We start from the raw sequence: 24,725 nt of genomic DNA, 5'->3' as shown, positions 1-24,725 counted from the left end.
AACCGCAGCCGCTGCACAAACGACAAAAACTGAAGGAAGATTGTCAGCCGATTGCATCAGAAAATGAAAAAGAATAAGCTCGTCTTTAGTCTGCTAAATTATTGTGTAATGTAAAAGAACACAAAAATTACTTATGTTTGAAACCAAGTTCGAACATTTCAAGGTTTAAATAAAGTGTCGGGACAGTTTTTTTCAATTTAAAACAGGGTTGCATCGGTTTAGAGTTTATTTCTTTTGCGATGCAAAATAAGAAACACTAGGCTAATCTTATTCTTGCGACATTTTAAATTTGTATTGCCAAAGAAATTACAGCTAAATTAAACAATTAAAACAGTACAAAACGAAAATTGTCCAAAGAAACATATTTAAATTAAAAACATGCGTTTTTCTTTCCCTCTCTCGCGCTGGATCTCTTTTTAACAAGTTTATTTAGTCTCCCTCGCTCTGATAATACTACTGTAGGCCTATATGTCGCTGCGTGTCAGCCATACAAATCACGAAAAAATTATTTAGCCTTTAATTGTTGCTTCAAAGACACAGCATGCCTTGTTGAATTCACCGTACAAAAACTTCAATTGAAATTTTGTGTGAAAAAAAAACTTTAAATAGGCTACAATAAATAAACTACAATATTTATAATTTAATAAAATATGGGGCCTACATTTGGACACAGATTTATCCTTACAATAATTTTGCCTGCTCATCAGGCTGGCTATCCGACACTCTCCATATGAAAGAGGAACATTAACACCTTTGTTCAGCAACTGTCCCTCCAACCCCCCACAGGCTATCGGAGTCTGAGGCTGACTTAACACAAAGAGAAGTCGCAATTCACACTTAAATCGCTATTCTAGACAGTGTTGATAATGAAGGAATTAAATGGAATTACATGTAGCCTAGTGATATTTCTGTCATAAAAGTTTACTACTAAATATTTCATTATTTCAATAATTGATGAAATAAAACTGGTTTGGGGCAGCTTTTTCCAAGCAAAACTAAATATAATCTGAAAAAACGCTTGTTAATTTGTTGTCATGAACAAAATGTTCAACTCAATATTAAAGTCTACAGGGATCTTTGGATCCTTACAACCAGGCATGCAATTTGTGAATTAAGTTTTTATTTTATTTTGTATTATTCAAATAAATATCGAAACACGGTGCTTCGTGGTAATGCTGCTAAATTAAATAACATTTATAGAACAATTATGAACTTAAATGAAACAATATCGCAACATTTCGACAAATACATTATTTGATCTGTTTTTACATTTTAATTCAGGGTGATTTAGCCTACATTTAATTAGAGCGAGATTTTCACCCTTGTCTTGTCATTTTCTTATTTGGAAGCGCTTACATTACATGTTTGAGTAGATCCTCTGTACCTCTAGTTTCCATATGGATTAGCCTATAATCAGATAACATTTATTAGCCTAAATATTTAGACATTTAAAGGCTTTAGACATAGCCGATTTCTTATCGTGACTGAGCTGAAGTGGCTTTCGGTTAATTTTTGTGACGCGCAGTTCCCGGAGACAGAGACGACAGATATAGCCTACTGTTTTTGTCGTTAGCCTAATATGAATACAAGTTTACAGTTTTGAACGATGTAAGCTACTCTACTCATATCTGTATGACCAAAAAATTACGGAGTCGCCTATTAAGTTATTTTAGCTGTAATAATGAGAAAAATAAATTAATCTAAATGAACGCTCCGCCGCGTTTGTCGAACACTAACTCACCATGCCAGAATAAAACCCGACTTTAGAAAAATGCATAGGGCCACTCGGCGTGGTATGTCAAAACACTTAATTATAAACTTCAATATTTCATTCAAAATAATCTCAACACGCTTTGTGAAATTTGAAAAGCCGTGCATGCATTAAGGCCACTGGAACTAATGAACAACTGAAACGCTGGTTTTGATTTTATTGTTTGTCGTTTAAACGTGCCTGTTGCATATCTCTATTTTATATATTTGATATTGGTGAAGTAGCCTATAGCATTGATTAGCTGTGGAGGGAGGGGTGTGGGGATTAAAATAATTCAGCAGAAGCAGGAATGTGTTGGGCCAGAAGGAAATCACAATCCCCCCTGGCAAATCACACTTTACTTAAAACCATGTTTTTAAAAACTCTAGGTTGTAGGGAACAGACCTCTCTGCCATGCGCGCGCACGGTTTGGAGCACAATATCTGTCTCGCATGCACGCTCGCTCTAGATAGATTACGGGATATTTTAACTAATTTGCGGTATAATAACTAGTCGATCACGAGTGGCTCAACAGGTAGATCTATAGATAAACTATATCTTTCAGGAATTTGACCGACAGGGTTGACACTTCAGCGTGAGAAATCGGGGGTGTGGCATGAGAGCCTGGAATAAAAAAAAAAATATATAAATATAGCCTATATATATAGGCTATATATAATTTATTTTTTTACAGAACTGCTTTTGAAATTACGATTGGTAGCCTATTATTATACAGATGCAAAGTCGTTCTGTTGGATACTATTTTGTTCCTTAGTGTAAAATGGAAATGCATGATAATTGTATTTTATAAATATAAGCAAAAAAAAAAACTGTATGGTGTAACAGAGTTTTAGAGCTAGACAAATCTCTCTGCAATAATAACTATAAAATTTACAGCAGACCATGTTTGTGCGGGATTTGAACCCGTGTCATCTTGATGATGAACCGTAAGTTCTACCGCTCGGCTAAGAATTTTCTCACTGAGAAATACCCAAACGTCTCTTTCTCACATGAGCGAGAAAACGTCTTGTGTTTAGCCTGTGAGAGTGTAGGCCTACTTTAGCCTTTTAAAATTTTAAAAGATTATATTTTATCTGTATGACCAACAATTTGTTGTAGGCTTATAAATTACCATAACTTGTAGTATTTCATCCTTATGCCGAGTTCAGACTGCACGATTTTCAAAATAATCGTGTCACTGTTGTTTTCACACTGCATGACTATCTGGGGTAACATTCAGTTGCTGCTGTGTTCACACTGCACGATGGATCGGCGACAGGAGGTTTCACACTGCATGACTTTACAAAAGAAAGAATCGCCGACAACTTCTGCCTGGTCCGCAAACTACGTTTCACAACCAAACAAACGCGAGAAGTGACAGGAAATAACGGAAGATCGCGCGTGCGTGAGACCGGAGTTCTCGCGCGACACTGAATTTGTTATTAAAAATGATAGCCTACAAATGGTCTGTGCACTGATTTGTAGCGAAAATGAAAAAAAAAAAATAAACAGTTTATGCAGGAAATGGTTGGGAAGACGAGGGGAGCAAGGACTGTGTTTTGCAAAGAGAGTTGGGGGTAAATAAATAATTTTGCAAATGACGTCCTGCTGTTGCTGCTGGTCATGCAAATGTTTGTGCTTTGTTTCTGTTTGATATAATTGTAAATATAGGCCTATCTATTAAAATACTGATATTCTGGTCTATAACTCCTCCTCCTCCCTGTATCTTGCTCTCTCATTGGCTGTCGGTCATCGCCGATGTAGTTTTCAGTCAGAACACATTCACACAGCAGGATTGTGAATCGCCGACAGGTCCAGATATTTAGCATGCCAAATATCTCACGGGCCTCGGCGACTCGTCGGCGATTCTCTCAGATCGTGTCTTTGCTCATTCACACTGCGTGATTGTCACTCGCGTGAACGAGCACCGATTTGCCTGTGATTTCGGGCATTTGTCGGCGATTTCTCAAAACCTGTCGGCGAGCCAAAATCGGGGCTAAAATCGTGCAGTCTGAATTCGGCATTAGGCTACTGTTAATAGACATTAGCCCCACTTACGTTTTGCTAAATGTCCCTTTGCGCCACCTGGCGGTCATTTCGCGAACGACTTTGCAATGCGACTGGTTTATTTTTACCGCGGTGGATGGCTAAAAATGGTATGTGGATGGCTAAAAGGTGTGACTATAAATGTGCTTTTGGCTTTCATTTATATTTTGATTGTTTGTATATATATATATATATATATATATATATATATATATATATGTGTGTGTGTGTGTGTATAAACATTTATTTATTTAAATACACTACCGTTCAAAAGTTTGGTCGGTACGATTTTAAATACTTTTGAAAGAATTCTCTTCTGCTAACCATGGCTGCGCTTATTTGATTAAAAAATACAACAAAAATCAGTTATAGTATTAAATATTATCTCCAGTGTAAATCAGCTGTTTTCTGTGTGAATATATAGTAAAGTGTAATTTATTCCTGTGATCAAAGCTGAATTTTCAGCATCACCAGTGTCAGGGTCTTCAGTGTCAAATAATCCTTCACAAATCAGTATAATATGAGGATTTGATGCTCAAGAAACATTTATTATTATTATCAATGTTGAAACAGTTGTTGGTCTGTCAGTTGTACAGTTTTTTTTTGTTTGTTTTAGGATTCTTTGATGAATAGGAAGTTCAAAAGACTTTTGTAACATTATAAATGTCTTTACTGTCACTTTCGATCAAATTAATTATTCCTTGATAAATAAAAGTATTGATTTCTTTCCTCCAAAAAAAAAAAAAAAAATTCTCACTGACCCCAAACGTTTGAACGGTAGTGTATATATATTGTCCTTGCATACTTTCTTGTGTGACACCCCTGAATGAAAGGCTCATTAGTATGCAGACTGCTCAGGTGAGAACTGCCTAATTATTCATGAGGGGGTTGGGCCGTTCCGCCCATCCGCATATTGCCTTTTCAAACAAAAAAATGTTTTTCACAATTTAAAACAACCTATTGTTTTATGTGAATGATTAGGCAGAATGATTTTCAGATCAATTTGAAGCAAAAACTCTAGGCGATAACATCCACTAGTCAAAAGTCTTGTGGACAAATATTTAGTATGTTATTTGTGGCCTTATATTAGAAACTTTATTTTTTAGTTTTTTCAATAACCACGCATAAACAATATTCTCTCAAAAATACAAACATGTACATACATGTTGCTCACATATTATGGTAGCCCTGTGTGTGCTATATAGAGTGTAATTTCACCTGTGCCATTAATATGTTTATAAGCAACTGAAAAAAGCACAAATGTCAGAGCATGCCAAAACATCTCAAGGACCCCGAAAACACCTCAGACCCCAGAGGGTTAAAGGGTTAGTTCACCCAAAAATCATTAATGACTCACCCTCATGTCGTTCCAAGCCCATAAGACCTCCGTTCATCTTCGGAACACAGTTTAAGATATTTTAGATTTAGTCCAAGAGTTTTCTGTCCCTCCATTGAAAATACTGTCCTTGTCCAGAAAGGAAATAAAGACATCATCAAAGTAGTCCATGTGACATCAGTGGGTTAGTTAGAATTTTTTGAAGTATCGAAAATACATTTTGGTCCAAAAATAACAAAAACTACGACTTTATTCAGCATTGTATTCTCTTCCGGTTCTGTTGTCTATCCACGTTCACGAGTCCGCAGTGACGCTGATGACGTAAGACGCTGCTGACGTGTTATCTGGTGCGTCCGTGTATTCGGGTTCAAATAAATATGGCTGGGCAAAAAAATGCAAGTCTTCCTCTGTGTCAAAATCCTTAGACATGTTTGCGAAGATTGTTTTGTTTACAGCGTGCATCTCCCTCAGAGACTGTAAACGAAGCTCGGATTACACGTCAGCAGCGTCTTACGTCAGCAGCATCACTGAACGCGGATTGACAACAGAACCGGAAGAGAATACAATGCTGAATAAAGTCGTAGTTTTTGTTATCTTTGGACCAAAATGTATTTTCGATGCTTCAAAAAATTCTAACTAACCCACTGATGTCACATGGACTACTTTGATGATGTCTTTATTTCCTTTCTGGACAAGTATACCGTGTATACATTTTTAATGGAGGGACAGAAATCTCTCGGACTAAATCTAAAATATCTTAAACTGTGTTCCGAAGATGAACGGAGGTCTTACGGGCTTGGAACGACATGAGGATGAGTCATTAAAGGTGCCATGTGGAATGTCTGCCAAAAAATAAATTCATACTCCACATATTCCATACCAGATGGGGGCAGTATACCTCCAGAAAGTTGGCCTACTCTAGTCTGTTTTTTAGTTTCGGGTTGTTAATCTTCTAAAACCGTCAAATCGTCCGCTTTGTCCCGCCAAAGCCTATTTTGATCCGTGAGTGATGTAGAATATAATGACTGCTGCGCTTGACAGGGCTTATAACGAGCAGAGAGAGAGAGAGAGAGAGCGCCCCGGCCGCGCGCGCGCACTCTCACGTCTTCAAACAACACGAGCGCAGTCCTCCTGCTCTCTCTCTCCCTCGCGCATATTAATCAAATCAATTGACACGATAGTAAGACCGCAGTTCATTTGGAGATTTTTAGAGATTAGAGACTCAATGAACAACATCTCAACACTAAATTATAAAGGCCGGTCTCATATAGACGCGATTGACATCAGGTTCAAGTACGCCCACAAGCCGTGCGAGTTATTCGTGTACTGCAGTTTGGCTGGTGGTTATGTATGTTGCCCGCATACCGCCTCCCATGGCCGAAACTGGTATTACGACACCAGTCGGGCCGGCGCTAGTAATTTAGCGTACTAATTTAGGTTTATATCTCGGCAGCACTATAACTTGTCAATTTTTTAATAACATCATTGCACTTATTTCTTCTCATTCTTTTGATGCGTGTAGCTCATTTTTTGGATAATTTTACCTCAATTTTTACATAGGGCACCTTTAATGACATAATTTTCATTTTTGGGTGAACTAACCCTTTAAGGCCTGAAATGGGCTTTGTGAAATCTGTTCTGTCTTGTGACAAAGTTTCATGGTTCAATTGTGTCCCGTTTCAGAGAAACGAGAGTGTCAAAATTGCAGTGACTACAAAATCCATGCTAATACCAAGGCAAACCGCAGTAAGTGATGTTACTGCGTTCTAGCTTTGTTTTCCCGACTTTGATACCGTACTCCGGTCTGCCTTGGTAGCCTTATCCCAAAGGGGATTGTGATACTGTTTGCCCGGATCGTAACACTCACACAGAACCAACAAGCCAACCACAATCGCTCGGCAAAATGATGGTTGAACTCGCATTAAAAATCAAATATTCAAAGACGGGTAAGGACGATAGCAAAATATTAACTCCTAGCAATGCAAATGACAGATTTATAATCAGTTAACCAGCCGCTGGCAAATTAGAGAGACATTTTAGGTCAGAGGCGGCCCTCCCTATACAAGAACTAAGCAGCTGCTTAGAGCCCCGCCGCCACTAGGGGGCCCCCAAACTATGGTCTGACCATAGACCCTGACCGTGACTCAACATACATTCGGATCACATGTTAACACAGCGGTAGAGTTACTCACTGGACACTGCACTTATTCGCAATGGTAAATGGACTGCATTTATATGGCGCTTTCACAGACTCAATGGCCACCAAAGCGCTTTACATATTGCCTCACATTCACTCACTCATTCATACACCGACGGCGGTGTCAGCCATGCAAGGCGCCATCCAGCTCGTCGGGAGCAGCTGGGGTTTGGTGTCTTGCTCATGGACACCTCGACACTTGGTCAGGTGGAACCTGGGATTGAACCACCAACCTTCCGGTTTGTAGACAACCTCCATGAACCACTGAGCCACTGCCACAATCACAAAAGTTTATTATTTGCATTTGCTTTTAAGCCTTGCCGGTTAAACGTTTCATTCGCGTGCTGTTCTGACATGCGTTTTTTTCTTCTGTGCCGGTACACACCGAGCACACGCACACTAAAAAATTACTGGACTTTATCTAAATTGCGTCTGATTGTGCAAATACCGTCAAATACACACAGGGTTTACATAAACACAGTTGGTTATATCTACAGTGAAAGTAATCAGTTGCGTCTGCCACTTTTTTAGAAGCGGGACAGCGGCCTATAGTATACATGGATAGTTAAAGGGATAGTTCACCCACAAATTATATTATTTACTCACTCTCCATGTATCAGTTTCTTTCTTCTGCTGAACACAAAGTAGGATATTTTGAAGAATGTGTGCTTAGGGCCCCATAAAGGCTTGATTAGCTGCCTGAAGCGTGGAGAGATGTCCGAATCAACGAACATCAACGTGATTATAATTCAGATTATCATTACGTTGTCGAGTGTATATTTCCTTCAATGGAGCAGGTACCTAAAATATCCACTAGCCCTCTGGGCTTCTTCGTAAATGGGTTACACTTAGCTTCCTCCCGGTCAAAAACGGACGAAGCCTTAAAATGTAACTTTACTTTTTCCCAGGATAACCAATCAAATATTGTTTTGTTCTATAATATTTTCTGATTATTATTTAGAATTTTTAGTTTTTTTTATGATACTTTGCATTAATTATATAATTTTTATGAGCTATTTTTTCCATTAGAATTACTATATATATTTTTATTTTATATTTATTTAAAAAAAAATTCAATAAATGCAACATTTCACATCAAAATAGAGTGCCAGCCTAAAAAAAAAATGTTCAAGTAGAAGAGCGCCATCTAGTGGCTTTAAAAAATAGTTAAATGTGTGCAATGTCCTGTACCAGCCTTTAGGCTGCCTATAGCTTCCTATATAAATACATAGAAAGGCTTTTTGATTCCTTTTGTTGTTTTAGACATGATTTCTCTATCTTATTCGTTTTTTTTTTATTTAGATATACATGTAGATATTCTAAAAGACTACTTTATTTTTTTAACACATTTTTTTAGATAAGTATCAGGTTTTGCATTATGATTAAAATCAAACTATAATAGCATTTGGTTAGAAAGGGAACACAGTGCAAACATTTTTGTTACTCAGTATTTGATCATTCAAATAATTAAACAAAATAAGGGATGGTTAGTGATAATTCAAAACACTTTATACAGACATTTAGCAATAAATTGGTATTTTTTATTTTTTTATTTTTGCATATTCTCAAAATTTGCTGTTGCAGTCTTACCAGTTAATCTCTCTCTCTCTCTCTCTCTCTCTCTCTCTCTCTCTCTCTCTCTCTCTCTCTGTGTGTGTGTGTGTGTGTGTGTGCATTTGAGCGAGATTTTTTTCATTTATTGATTTTATTTTGCATATTCTACAAATCTGCTGTTGCAGTCTTGCCAGTATATCTGTGTGTGTGTGTGCGTGTGTGTGTGTGTGTGTGTGTGGGGGGGGGGGGGTCTTATTTGCACTCTTGATGTTTTAGAGTGTCACCCCTTCATTGCTGTACACTTTTTTTCTGCACAGTGGCTGATCTGTACCACCAAAAGTTTCTCTGAGTTTTCCTATTTTTTCATATTTCCCATTCATTTCCTATGGCGCCCGTTTTTGACCGGGAGGAAGCTAAGTGTGACTATTTTTTTTACGACCCTTTAACATATCAGAATCATCTCCTTGATTTGTTTGTGTGTTCATATAGGTAATACAACAAAAGTCACCAAGTTTCACCCCCATCCGATGAAGCAAAAAAATTAAACAATTCAAAATGTAAACGTTTTCGGTCATTTTCGGACGAAGAAGCCCAGAGGGCTATAGACAACGTAATGATAATCCGAAATATAATCACGTTGATGTTCGTTGATTCGGACATCTCTCCACGCTTCAGGCAGCTAATCAAATTGTAGTGACAGGTGTTACTCATTCAAAAGTTAGCATTGTTAGGCAAAGTTAGCTAAAAGTTAGCTAAAAGTTAGCTGCGCCTCCTCACAAAGTGACAACCGGACGAGCAGCAGCAACAGAAGCAGTTTTGAAATAGCTGTCAAATCCGCCTGTTTGCTATCCGCAATTTGCAAACCATGCTAGATCACATGATTGAGATAATATTGTTAGCTTTATTGATCACCAATGAAATTTAAGGGTTGCCAACCATAGCTATAAATCTCATATCAATTGATCACATGCATTTGATGTGAGTGAGTCAGACAGGAGCTCAGGTTCTGCCTGATGTTAGCCGGAAAAATCCATTGACTTTGTATCTACCCTTATGAAAAGAAAATATATTTCCCGTGAATGATCAATATATTAAATGGTTTAAACAGTATATTTGAAAATATACAGCATAATATATTGTGTTAATATATTACAATATATTGAATAATACATAAGGAATTGTCGCTTTTCATATATTGAAAAATATGTTACTATATATTTACTAATATATCATAATGTATGCAATTTTAGATGTATATGTGATCAGAGATGGTACTACATGTGTAATATATTGCAAATATATTTACTTAATGTAATAAATTTCTTATATTTTTTAATTATTTACATTATAAATGTTTCATATTTTCAAGCTAGTTAACAGACGCACAAGCATACCTGCATACATTACAGTATTTAGTCAAGAGACTATCACTGCTGAAAAGTGCACAGTAAAAAGTTATAATTAATTACACATAATATAATAGCCTCATAATAGACATAATGGCCAATGGTCAATCGAACTACAGGCTCTCCTCTTCAGCACAATGGTGACACCAAAAACTCACACATACCAGAAAACCTTTTAAATTACAAAATAATAGAACATTAAACACTAACAGATCTCCCTCCTATATTAATATTGAGCAAAACACATCAAATAACACTTCATTTTAACATTTACTCTCATTTTATAGTCAGAAGCAAAGCATGTTGGGAACTAGAAATATTTTGTAATCATTCCGTGAATGTGTGCATATATATGTGTGAACATACATTCACATTTATATGGGAACATGAATAGTGCAATCTATGTACACTATAAAGGATACAAACTTTGTGCACATATGCATGTTTATATATGCTGATATATTTTATTTATACTATAAGCATGTATACATTTGAACAGTTATGCAGTATATGAGTAGAGAAAGGCCACAAGAAAGGACAGAAGGTCCAAAAAAAGAAAATGTTATGCTTAGAAAGCTGTAACTTGTTGTTTGAAATGTTCAGTCTCTTTCTGAAAAAATAATTTTCACATGGTCTGAGAAATGTGGGGAGTGAAGGCTCAGACTAGAATATACTTTACAGTAGATATAAACTAGTTAAGAAAAATTACAACTGCATTTTAAAAAGAAGAAATGTCATATTTTGTAATGAAGGAGAGTGGGCAAATAAACATGTTTAATAGATGAAAACATTTGTGTATCATAAATTATTGTAATTATTTCATAAAAAGAACACCTATGTTTTTAAAGAAAACCATCAATTCCAATACGGGTCATTTTGACCCCCTTTATGCATTTGTGAATCTAGGGATAGGAGAACTAAAGGAAAGCAATCAGAGTGTCTGCGTGTTTAGCAGAGATGTGTGTGTGGGGAAATTGTAATATGGCAAAATAAACACAGCAATAAATTATTGTTCTTCCACGAAATTAATTTCCAGAAACTGTCTGAAATTGTGGGAACTGTTAAATGTAATAATTATGCAATGATCTGTCCCTTACGGACAAGCAATCATAGCTGAAACAGAATGAATGAGTCTGTCAAACCGAGCAGATAACATAAATCAGTATACGGGAGACTATGGCAAGCCGTTTTAACTTTTATTCATTTCCAGGATATGAATACTTGATATCAACAATTCAATTTTCACTAGTTAAAATTATAATTATTGATATCAGGAATAATATTTCTACTAGTAACAATGGCAATTTTTGATATCAGGAATTACATTTTCACTAGTAACAATGTTAATTCTTGACATCAACATTTACATTTTCACTAGTTAAAATGATAATTCTTGATATCAACAATTGAATTGCAACAAGTAAAAACTATAATTCTTGATATCTGTAATTGTATTTTCACTAGTGAAATGTCACTATAGGCTGCCATTCAAAATCAATTCTTGATATCAAGAATTTATTTCTTACTAGTTGAAATTCCAATTTCACATATCAGAAATACAATTCTTACTAGTAAAAACCTTTATTTTTGATATCAAGAATTAAATTGTCACTAGTTGAAATGTCTATTCTTGATATCAACAATTGAATTGCTACTAGTAACAATGTTCATTTTTGATATCAATAATTCAATTTTCACTAGTGACAATGTTAATTTATGATATCATGAATGTGATTGTTACTAGTAAGAAAGCCATTTTAGATATCTGAAATAATATTGATATCAATAATACATTTTCAGATATCAAGAATAAACATTTTTACTAGTAGCAATTCAATTGTTGATATCAGGAATTCGCATTTTTACTAGTAACAATGTAATTCTTGATATCAGGAATATAATTCTTGATATCAACAATTGAATTCTTGATAACAACAATTGAATTCTTGATATCAAAAATGTAATTCTTGATATCAAAAATGTAATTCTTGATATCAAAAATGTAATTCTTGATATCAACAATTGATTTTGAATGGCAGCCTATGGTGACATTTCACTAGTGAAAATACAATTGTTGATATCAAGAATTCAATTGTTGATATCAAGAATTCAATTGTTGATATCAAGAATTCAATTGTTGTTATCAAGAATTCAATTGTTGATATTAAGAATTCAATTGTTGATATCAAAAATTATATTCCTGATATCAAGAATTACATTGTTGATATCAAGAATTCAATTGTTGATATCAAAAATGTAATTGTTGATATCAATAATTATAATTTTAACTAGTGAAAATTGAATTGTTGATATCAAGGATTCATATCCTGAAAATGAATAAAAGTTAAAACGGCTTGCCATAGGGAGACGGCTAAGAGACACTGTAAAAAATAAATAAATCATACTTTTTTCTTTTTTTTTTATCATTCCCATTCGTTTTCTAAAATGTGTTATTTTGAAACTCATATCCTTTGCAATACAAGATAATGGTAATATTCCCAAGGTACTTACTTATGCATAACCATTTTTTGTTTATCATTTTAAATTATGGGGAAAAAAATTAAGTCATAAAAACAAAATAATATATAGGCTAGGCCTAAAGAGACTAGTCATATAGTAACATCAAAACCAGCCTGATTAAAAATGGATTTTAATTTGTCCACTCTAGTGGAAGACATTACAGCTACAATATGTTTTTTTTTTTTTCGCCGCTAGGGGTGGCTAACCGCTTACAATAACAAAGGCGTAGATTGATGCAGTAAATGAGCGTGGAATCATGGAAGTTGTGGTCATGCCGATGGATCTAACGTTAATAATGTTTAAGGGTAAATAATGTTTATGGATGTGTGAATACATTCATGTTTTTTAACATGACTGTGGTATGAAGCAGGACGCGATTGCTATATGAGAGACAGATATCAGCGCCACACACGAGTCCCGCGGATATAAAGGAATACGGACATTTCATTCTACCGAACTACCTGCAAGTGCTGAATTATACTGCTCACACAGGTCAGTTTATTGGACGAATTAAACTTGTGAGGTAACGCAGCGCTGTTTCACTTGGTCGAACGTTACACTATCAGAAAATGCATTTGAGTGAGTTGAAAGTTACAAAGTTATTCTATGTGTTAGTTTGTTGGCTGTATGAGAATAGCAGTAAGCTAGATCAACATAAGAATAACATACTGATCATATTCTAACATTTCATCATGTTGAGATAACATTGATTCGTTTTATGTACAATTGCTCACCTGTCTAAAAAAAAGTACAAGATCGTCTCTGTCAAGTGGTGAAGCTCTGTCAAGTCGAAGTTTGTTGCGAAGCTCTCGGCATTTCGAAAACGCCGCACAGATATTGATCCTCGTTTTATTTCTCTTTTTGTCCCAAAGTCTGCTTGCCATGATCCATAATGTAACGTTAATGTTTGAATGAAACAACAACAGCATGCCCGGCGCGCCACGATTTGTGCCCCTGATTTGTGCCCCCTCAGTTTCATTTTTGTATTCATGGTTACAAATGAAATGTTTTAAACATTAAATGTTAAACCTTTTGAGCGGTACGGTCCCATATGGGATGTATAATGTCCAGTGACGTGACATCACTACCAGATTCGCGCGTTGGTTGGCACTGAGCCAGAGACTTGAGCTTGTAGACAAGAGCTTCTATCTTAGATGCTGAAGACATATATTGGATACCAATCAGATTTAGCCTAAGTGAGGTAGACAGTCATTGTTATTGATGTGGATGTGAAAATAAATCAGACTTATGTGCAGTGTGAACAAAAACAAAAATACATGTAATCCATAGGCAATTCTTAGACTATGGGCACTTTCATGTCCTTTGATCATATTTTACAAAAAACATTTAATTTTAAAAAAATTCGCACTTTCATAGTTAACTTTACAACGAAAGTACTTTAGGAACTTTTTACCGGAAGTCTACGATGATTTTTTCACCTTTTTAAACATCATTATAGATGCAAATATTGCTGTTTTGTGCTTGTCCCACACCCAGACTTCTGATCTTCAATAATGAAAAAGAAGTGTAAAAAATTATTTATCTATTCTTTTTTAAATATGACTGAATAAAGTATAAGTAAAATAATCAAAACATAATTGTGGTATTCGAGGTCAGACAACTATAAATGTGATTTTATATACAAAATGTAGTTGTCCCACAGTATTGCCGTCATTTCCACCACAACGCTGTAATGTCCCTTTTAAAAGTTTTTTTTGAAAGATTGTTTGGGTAGTTTCTATGGAGATGAACAATGACATCACAGCACATGTCTGACATGGAGTAGATTTGAATTTCTTCACCAACTTGGTGAAGAAAACTCAAGGTAAATATTGCTTAAAATGAAAATATTTTTATTGTATGTCATTTCCAAAACATGGCGTAACATCAATTGAGTTTGTAAATAAATAGATTTTTGAAATAAATAGATGTAAATAGATGTATTTTGCATGCATGCAATGCTAGCTACCAATTCATAGCTAATCTGTAGATGCAAGTTTTGATTTTTTTTACAAAATACTGCAGGATTGTCATGTCCACCACCGTCATTTCCAACACGTTACCTTCTTGGGTGGAAATGACAAAGGTGAGGTGGAAATGACATTTATGGTTACAAGGTGCAATTCATAGATTGTGTGGCTATATATGTATATTTTATTTATTGAAATGTACAATGCTAATGTATTTATTCAAATATATATTTGTTTTTCTACATGGACGTCCATTCATTGTCATTTCCACAACACCCAGTCATTTCCACCACCTCAAAACTTTTTAAAAAATATGTACAAAATTCTAATCACTCATTAAAAACTTCTGCATAGTTTATGGGATAATGGTCCACTTAATGTAATAAAACAAGTAGTTATTTTTCTGAAATGTATCTAACCAATCCAATATTATATTTCAGGTTGTGGTGGATGTAATCTTTGTGTTTGGGCCTCTTGACAATATAGGTATAAACTGGTAAAAATATGTGTGAAAGTGGTCTTACACTGTTAAGAAATTATGTATATCATAATATCTTTAAATAATAATCAAATATGTACATGTGATGGAAATTACATTTGTTCAGTGCGGATCGGAAAATATGTCAAAAAAACACCAATTTGTTTTATAATGTAAGTGCGTTCTCTTATGGATTATTAAACTAGACTAGTTATATTTAACTGTTAGACTGTGACAATTTTGATTTGAACACTTTTTTCCCCCTCAAGTTCACAAGGCCAAAAGTGCCTGTAGTTGAAGAACCACCCATTTATGTGAACAGCCTCTTGGCTCTACTATTCTAAACCCGAGTGTATGGTCTAAATAGACAGCTAATTCTAAGGCAGCATCCTGACCAAAGTGGAATCTCCTAAAAGGCTGATCTAAAACACTTAACGGTCCCTAACGTGAAGCGCACAAGAGACTCCACTAATGCTCACAGATATGTTTGGCATTGCTAAGCCAATGCCTAAATACTTTAATAAGCACAAAATACATGGAATACACAAATATTTGGTATGAATTCCATTTTAATCAGATGCTACAAGTTTTAATCAATGTGAAGTTCATTGCAATAAATTAATAAAGGGATACACGTGATGCTGATTCAGAACTCGGCCAAAAGAGGTGTCTTAGTAGACAAAACAGTTTTACCTTCAGTATGATACCTAAAAATGCTGGGAGCTCACCAAGTTTGGAACAAGGCTTTAGAGACTTGTTAACATTATCACACAGACATGAACAACAGAACCTTGAAGGACACAGCGAGACAGCGAAGGAACCCAGGAGTGTTTTTTTTTTTTTTTTTTTATGTGAAAGCCCTTTGGCATACTTCCCGATAACCAAAGCACTCCCATACAAACCCAGAAAGAGATGTCTTCATCTTAAAGGCCTCGTAATCTCTGCCTCACTGCTGTATCAGTGTGTACAAGTGTCTGTGAGTCAGAGATGCACAGCCTTAAGATTACTAGTCTAAAGAGGCCGTAGTACGCTATAGAGAGAGCATCAGAGATAGCACAGCATCTGTCAAAGCATCAGCATATCTACAGTGCTCTACAAAACAGAACATATTGGGGGAAAAAACACATTTTTTATTATTAAAATTTACGTTTGGAGAATAAATAGAAAAGTTAAGAGGTTTAAATTAAAATTTGAATACAAATACATTTTAATAATACAAGCAAATTAGTGACATTAATTATGTGACATTGAATAAAATTCATACACACACTACCAGTCAAAAGTTTGGAGTCATTAGGTTAAGAGTTATAATTTATTGTCCTTTTCCAAGGATTTTGGTCTCTGAAGCTGCAGTAATGCAATACAACACTCAACATCATTTAAAATTACACTTTTAAAAGAATACCATGCCAATTTCTACAGTAGATCTTATTATTTAAAATATGACTTGACACTGGTACAAATCATTTTTAGTACTGGTTGCTTTTACATAGTGGAACCCTGTAATGTTTCCCTGATGGTAATAGTTGATACATTGAAGATAAAACATGGCTTGAATTAGTCACTATTCTTTGTGCATTCTTAAAAACCAACAGTTCCAACACATTCTCACTCCCAACTCGTCACATATTGAGGCTTGCTCAGGACACCTAGGCATCACTTTTTGCGCATGGGGTACCCCTTTAGCGTAATTTTAAATGTAATTACACAAGCATTTCAACATTCAAATAATGACACAAATGTAAAACAAAAACAAAAAACTGTAAAGCGGTTAAAATGTTGACACATCTTACTAAGGTACGATTATATATAATTTATGCTCTTTATTATATACAGAAATGGAAACAATTTTAAACATGAACAACACCTACCTTGTAGGGATAATGTAAGTTCCCCTGGTCAGCATATAAACGCCCAAAGTTTGTGTTAGTCAGAGAAAGCTGGGCATGAAGACATGATCTCTCCAGTAAATTTTCTTTCTCTCCATGTCTTGACAATTAATAATAAATTAGATAAATCTTGGCAAAATAACTGAAGCTCGGTTCCGTGATCCAACAACAGGGATAAGAGCTTAATTACAAATCTACAGTCCAGTAGATTTCCAGTGCACATTTTCAGAATAAGTGAAGTAACATCTTGTGGGTGCACAATTAATCTTGCTTCCGTCTCACATGAAACAGTTTGATTTGTAAGATTTTTTAAATGTTTTTGAAAGAAGTCTCTTATGCTCATCAAGGCTGAATTTATTTGAAATAAAAAAAGAAATATTGTGAAATATTATTACAATTTAAAATAAGTGTTATTTGTTAAGTTTTATTGTAATATCTTTTAAAATGTAATGTATTCCTGTGATGGCAAAGTTGAGTTTTCAGCATCACTACTCCAGTCTTCAGTGTCACATGATCTTGCAAATCATCTGAATATGCTGATTTGGTGCTCAAGAAAAAAAAAAAATTATTATCAATGTTGAAAGCAGATTTGCTGACTAATATTTATGGAAACAGAATGCCAAATGGTATTCTGGCTTATATTTTTCAGGTCTGAGTTATGTCTCTTAATCTTAAACATTTTAAAAACTTAATGATTCCAAACTTTTGACAGGTTGTGTATATAAATCATTTTTTATATATTTTGCATTAAAATCAAGTTGTATTAAAAAAAAAAGAACTTTGAACCACACTGTGTCTGGATCAGATCCTTTGCTTTTGTGGCAGAGCGGGTTAGACCCCGCCCTGTTATTTGTGGCTGTCACATGAGTGATAGATCTGGCAGCCTTTCGGCCGCTGTCCCTGGCCTATTTAAAGACTGTTTATGCCACCTGGTCATGCGTCATTGTTAGCTCCGCCCCTTGTTGCAGGCGCGCCGCCATTCAATGCTGGCCGTGTTTGGTTGGCAGCGCCGCGGTGATGTGCAGGCTGTTCCGTTCCCCCAGTTGGTTTGTTTTTATGTGTACGCTGCTGTGAGCAACCGTAGGCTTATACAATTCCGTGATGATCAACTGCAGGATATTGATTCCTTTGAAGATGCTCCGTCTTAATGTGGACTTTGGGCTGATCGTTTTCTGCATAAAATCCATTTAGACTGCGCTGCTGTCTTGCTGCTGTGTTACGGTGTTTGTTGTATGTCTTCACCGCTGTAACAGGCAAGCCTGTTACGAAATCTTTTATCTGCAGTCTTTCTTCCACACCGCTAGGGGTGCTATGGTTGCTAATTGTGCTCCTTAAGTAAAGGTGGGTTTGTAGAGGAAGTTAGCAGAACAGCAGCAGCAGAAAGCATGGCTTACCTGCACTTGTGCTATGTACTGGTTGGGAAATGTTCCATTTCAAGCTCAACTTAAAGTAAGGATATGTTTTCTTTTCTGTTATTTAAAAGTATGCTTTGATGATGATGTTTGTTGCTAAGAAGTTTGATACAGTTTATTTGTATGTATTTTAGAAGGACTCTTTATAGATGACTTTATCATTGCATGTTGCAAACTGAATATGGATTAAAAGCCCAGAGGGATGTAAGCTTGGGACTTTTGGCTTACGACTGTTCCTGATTTGGAAGAGTCTGATGCATGAGAACTGTTATCTTTTGGAGTGAATTCATCGCAAATGGTTGGATTATTCATCTACTAAGGGACTGCTTCAACTTTGGACATTGTTTAATGACTTATACCACCAGATAAGACTTACATTCATCAATTTACTCTATTGAATTATGCAATCTATTGACCAAGTCCTGTAAAATACCTATCCGTTACATTATTTTGCTTATTGTAGTTAATTTTCTTTTTCTTGTATTTACTTTTTGGGTGTTGACAATTTTTGTTGTTTGCATGGAATATAAAAAAGATAGTGTTTATTCATTTGGGGAGCATCTTTCCTTATTGAACAGCTATTAGGCAAACTGAATCCCCCATTATTGCGTTGTATAACTTTGTTTTGCATTAAAAATACGAGACGGTTATAGTTTGGTGGCCCGTACGGGGACATGTTTGTACTTTTATAGTCTAAGTAGGTGAGGATATGGCAAGCCAACACACTGATTCAGGGGATGAGTATGAGCCCATTGAGGACTTCAAAAGTGAACCGTTTGTAACCAGAAGAGAGCCGATCAGAGAACTCATCAATACCTTTAGTGAGTTATACATTGATTCTGAAGAGGAAAATGCAGCAGTTGATTATGCCGAGGATGTTGATGATAGTGATCCTTTCCCACCACCACCACCACCTGATTTGGAAGAAAGACCCGAGCTCAATTCAGATGCTTCCAGTGCAGAACAAGTGAGGCAGTTGATAGAACAAGTTGCAACCCTCGAGACACGATTGGAAGGCTGCGTTAAAAAAGTGAGTGACAGTTTTTCCCAGTCTGAAATAGAAAGTAAATGTAGGAAAGTGGAAGAAAAGCTGACTTATCGCATCGACAGAGAGTGTGAAAGGATTCAACAAAGACTTGAACTTAGCATTAGCGATTTGGGAAAGTCAATGGTGGACTGTTTAAAGAGACGAGATATACAACTTGACAATAAGTTAAAATCCCTTGTTCCTCCCATGTCTACTCCCATACAACTATCTCCAAGCCTATATGTTCCTCCACCAATTCATAAAGTCCAAAATCAAACCTATCGAGTACAACAGAGCCATACTCACCTTTCAACTATTGGAAATAACACAGCTATTCATTCCCAACCTCCAGTAAAAGTAGAGTTTCCAAGTTTTGGTAGCAGTGACCAAAGTGATCCAGTTGCATTTATAGAACAATGTGAAGAATACCTAGCCATTCGACCTCTATCTGATTATGAAATGTTAGCTTCTCTCACCTCGGTCTTGAAGGACACTGCAAAGGACTGGTGGCTCGCTGAAAAAAGAAACGTTCACACATGGCAGCAGTTTAAAGATGTTTTCTTGTGTTCCTTCTTGAGTGAAGATTATGAAGACGAAACAGCTTGACGTCTAATAGAAAGAAAACAGGGGGCGCAAGAAAGTCTACGAGACTTTGCTTTTCATTACAGAGCCCTCTGTCTGCGATGGAAACAGGATATGCCAGAGCGAGAAATTCTACAAGCCATTTTGAGAAATTGTAACCCACGATTGGCTAGCTTGTTACGAGGTTCAGTACAAAATGTTGCAGAGTTGGTGAGAATTGGCACCCAAATTGAAAGGGACTTTGGAGAAGCTAAAAGGTACTGGAGTAATGCTAACACAGAGTCTCAAAAGAAGAAAGTCCAGCCTAATAGGGATTCATGTCTCAAACCCTCGCTTGCTTAACACCCGTGTAGTGCAGTGTGTTCAACAACCGGTCCAACCACAGCTCAAAATGGTTACCTTACCTATATTGCTTCGTAACAGATATTTCCAAGCTATAGTAGATACAGGAAGTACACTATCGTTAATTCAAGAGTCATGTTGGAAGCAGTTGCATCATCGAGAACAGTGGAAGTCCAGTAAAGGTCAAACTTTCATGCTGGCAAACGGACAAATGCAGACTGCCATCGGAATGTCTGAGTGTGAATGTGATCTGCAGGGTAAACAGCTCAATCTGACATTGTACGTGATGAAAGATGCTGATTTAACTGTCCCGATTATTCTTGGTATGGATTTCTTAATTTCATCTGGAGTTGTCTTGGATTTCAAGAATGCACAGTACAGCTTACCATCTAATGATGATGAGGATTCTGTTGAAACATTTCCCCTTCTATTTTCAGAATCAATCACTCCACCTTCTGTGCAGTTCTATCTTGCTTTACCTACTCCAAAAATATCTGAAGAACTTTCACAATCCATCCAACAGCTGACCATGAACACTGATACCACAGCTCAATTCAAAACTCAGTTGGAGAATTTGATGAATGATTGGCCGTCTGTGTGCACTCATGAAATTGGACATTCAAAGATCGTAAGTCATCGTATAATGACCACTGATGAAGTACCGGTCAGAAAGAGAGCCTACAGAGTGTCACTAGACAAACAGCAGTTCATTTACAAAGATATTCAAGAACTACTAGATAAAAACATAATTCGTCCCTCTGTGTCTCCATGGGCTTCCCCAGTGGTTGTTGTACCAAAAAAAGATGGAGGTTCACGACTATGTGTGGATTACCTTGGGCTTAATGCAAAGACACACTTAGATGGCTATCCCATGCCACAAATTCAGGAGATACTGGAATCATTGCATGGAGCCTCAATTTTCAGTACCTTAGACCTAAAGAGTGGTTGCTGGCAAGTTGAGATGGAACCAGAGAGCATTCCCAAAACTGCATTCGTCACTTCTGCTGGGCAATTTGAATTCTTGCGTCTACCTTTTGGTCTCAAAAACGCTGCTGCCTCATTCCAAAGATTAATGGAGTATGTGCTTAAAGACATTAAAGGAAAATGTTGCTTCGTTTACATCGATGATATTGTGGTATATTCTAAAAATGAGCAGGAGCATTTACAGCATTTGAGTCAAGTTTTCAGTTGTTTACATCAAGCCGGCCTGACTTTGAATCTCAAGAAATGCAACCTTGTACGAAGATCTATCACTTTCCTGGGTCATGTTGTATCTGGGGAAGGTGTTAAGACAGATCCTGCCAAGGTAGCAGCCATCTGTGATTTTCCGGTACCACAATCACTCAAGGACGTACAAAGATTGTTGGGATTGGCAGGATGGTATCATAGATTTATACCGAGTTTTTCAGAGAAAGCCGCACCTCTTCATGCCCTAAAGAAGAAACAATCCACTTGGACATGGACAAAGGAATGTCAAGATGCTTTTGAAAGGATCAGAAATAACTTGGCTAAAGCTCCAGTGTTGACTCCTCCTGATTTTAACAAGTCTTTTAAGGTGCAAACTTCAAGTTCAAGTTCATTTATTTGTATAGCACATTTAAACAGCCGCTTAGACAGACCAAAGTGCTTTACAGAACACACAAATAAGAAAAGTAAAAACAGCAAAAACAACCCCTAAAACACACATAAAGCAGCAGAGCTACGAAAAGCCTTAACAGAGATTCAAATATAAAATCGTAGAAATAAATGAAAAAAAAAAAAAAAAAAAAAAAAGAGATCAATAAGCTAAAGAAAACAGGTAGGTTTTTACCAAAGACTTAAAGATAGAAAGGGTGGGGGCCGTTCGGATCTCTAGAGGCAGGGTGTTCCACAGACGAGGCCCTGCCACTGCAAAGGCACGCTCCCCTCTACGCTTAAGTCTGACACGAGGGACAACCAGCAGAGCCTGGTCGTGTGACCTTAGGCTTCTGGACGGAGTATAGGGATGAATGAGTTCGGATAGATAGGCTGGAGCTAAGTTGTGTAAAGATTTCAAAACAAATAGGAGGATTTTAAAATCTATTCTCTGCCGGACTGGCAGCCAGTGTAACGATTTAAGAATCGGAGAGATATGGTCGTATTTGCGACAGTTAAGGATAAGTCTGGCCGCAGCATTTTGGACCAACTGAAGACGGGCAATTTGAGAAACTGATATCCCACAGTAAAGTGAGTTGCAATAGTCTAGCCGACACGTGATGAAGGCATGAACTGCCATTTCCAAAGTTATCGGAGTAAGAAAGCCTTTGATTTTAGATAATAAGCGAAGTTGGTAGAAACCGGAGCTGATAACAGATGATATGTGTTTGTCAAATTTTAAAGACTGGTCAACAAGAACACCTAAGTTCCGCACTCCTGTAGATTTAAAGGGAGATAAACTCCCCAAGTCTGGGCTTATGTACTGGGACCTTTCACTCGGGCTAAAGACAATGACCTCGGTCTTATCATCATTTAGAGAGAGGAAATTTTGAGCCAGCCATGCCTTTACCTCCTCTAGGCATAGTAGAAGAGAGTTTAACGCTGCAGGGTTATTTCTTTTAAATGGAATGTAAATTTGGGTGTCGTCTGCATAAAGATGAAATGATACACTGTGTTTCCTTAAGATAGCGCCCAGCGGTAGCATGTATAGAGAAAATAGAGAGGGAGCCAAAATGGAGCCCTGTGGAAGACCACAGGTTAGAGGTGCCATGGAGCTGGAGAAATTACCCATCTTAACTAAAAACTTTCTGTCAGAAAGGTACGACTGAAACCATGACAGGACAGAAGCCTTTAGGCCCACCTCAGTCTCAAGTCTAGCCAACAGAGTAGGGTGGTCAACAGTGTCAAAATCTGCCGAAAGGTCTAACGCAACATCGGACTTGGGGCTGTTTTGACACAGGAGACAAATGGAGAGGAACATGTAATTGCTTACGCGTCCAGACTTCTTCGTGGAGCAGAGCACTCGTATTCAGTGTCGGAAAAGGAATGTTTGGCTGTGGTGTGGGCCATTGAGAAATGGAGACCCTATTTGGAGGGCAGACCATTTGAGGTTATTACAGACCATGCTGCATTGACTTGGGTTTTCCAACATCCCAAACCTTCATCGAGGCTGACGCGATGGACTATTCGTCTACAAGGATTTGAGTTCAGCGTCAGGTATAGAAAGTGACAGTGCAACGTAGTACCAGATACCTTGTCACGTAGCCTAGCAATTACTCCACCTCATCTGTTAGCCATGGTCAAATCTACAAGTTCTTCTATAACTCCATCTAATTTACCGGTAGACTGGTCTGACATTGCTACCGCACAGTCTAATGACCCAGAAATTCAGGAGTTATGCAACAAGGCTGCCTGTCAACCCAGTCCTTGTCCTTCCAGAGTGTATTATGTCCTTGAGAATGGTTTCCTTTTTCGTAGTGTCCCAGATGGTCAGAAAGGAACCAAAGCTCCAACTAGTCCAACTCCCTGCTTGTCTGCGAGGGGAGTTCCTCAAGTATGCCCATGACAATCCCTTAAGTGGACACCTGGGCCGGCTTAAAACATTACTACGACTGATGGAAATTGCTTACTGGCCAAGCTTAAGAGCTGATGTATGGAAATACTGTAAGGAATGTGAAACTTGTCAAAAGTATAAACCATCATTTTCAAAGCTGTCAGGTTACTTGCAATCAACACCAGTGGTGGAACCTGGGTACATGCTTGGTGTGGATTTGATGGGTCCTTTCCCCAAGAGCTCTAAACAAAATGAACATCTTTTAGTTGTAGTTGATTACTGTTCAAAGTGGGTGGAGCTTTTTCCATTGAGGATGGCCAAAGCACCACAAATTGCCCGTATTTTAGTTGAGGAGATTTTTACAAGGTGGGGAACTCCTGTCTATTTGGTATCTGACCGAGGAGCGCAGTTTACATCACACTTGTTAAGTCTGGTCTGCAAACAATGGGGAGTTATACAGAAATTAACAACGGCATACCATCCTCAAACTAACCTCACCGAACGGATCAACAGGACTTTGAAGACTATGATCGCCTCCTATGTGGGAAACAACCATCGTCAATGGGATAAATGGTTATCTGAATTCAGGTATGCCATCAACACAGCCTGGCAAGAGAGCACTGGCTACACACCTGCCGAAATTGCTCTGGGTCGTAAGTTGAGAGGTCCTCTGGAGAGAGCCTTACCTAGACCACCCACTCCAGATAA

Source organism: Rhinichthys klamathensis, unplaced genomic scaffold, assembly GCF_029890125.1.
Source record: "Rhinichthys klamathensis goyatoka isolate OS25496 unplaced genomic scaffold, OSU_Roscu_1.1 h1tg000988l_1, whole genome shotgun sequence".
Classification (NCBI taxonomy): domain Eukaryota; kingdom Metazoa; phylum Chordata; class Actinopteri; order Cypriniformes; family Leuciscidae; genus Rhinichthys; species Rhinichthys klamathensis.
The sequence above is the reverse complement of the archived record's forward strand: the minus strand, read 5'-3'. Positions refer to the sequence as shown.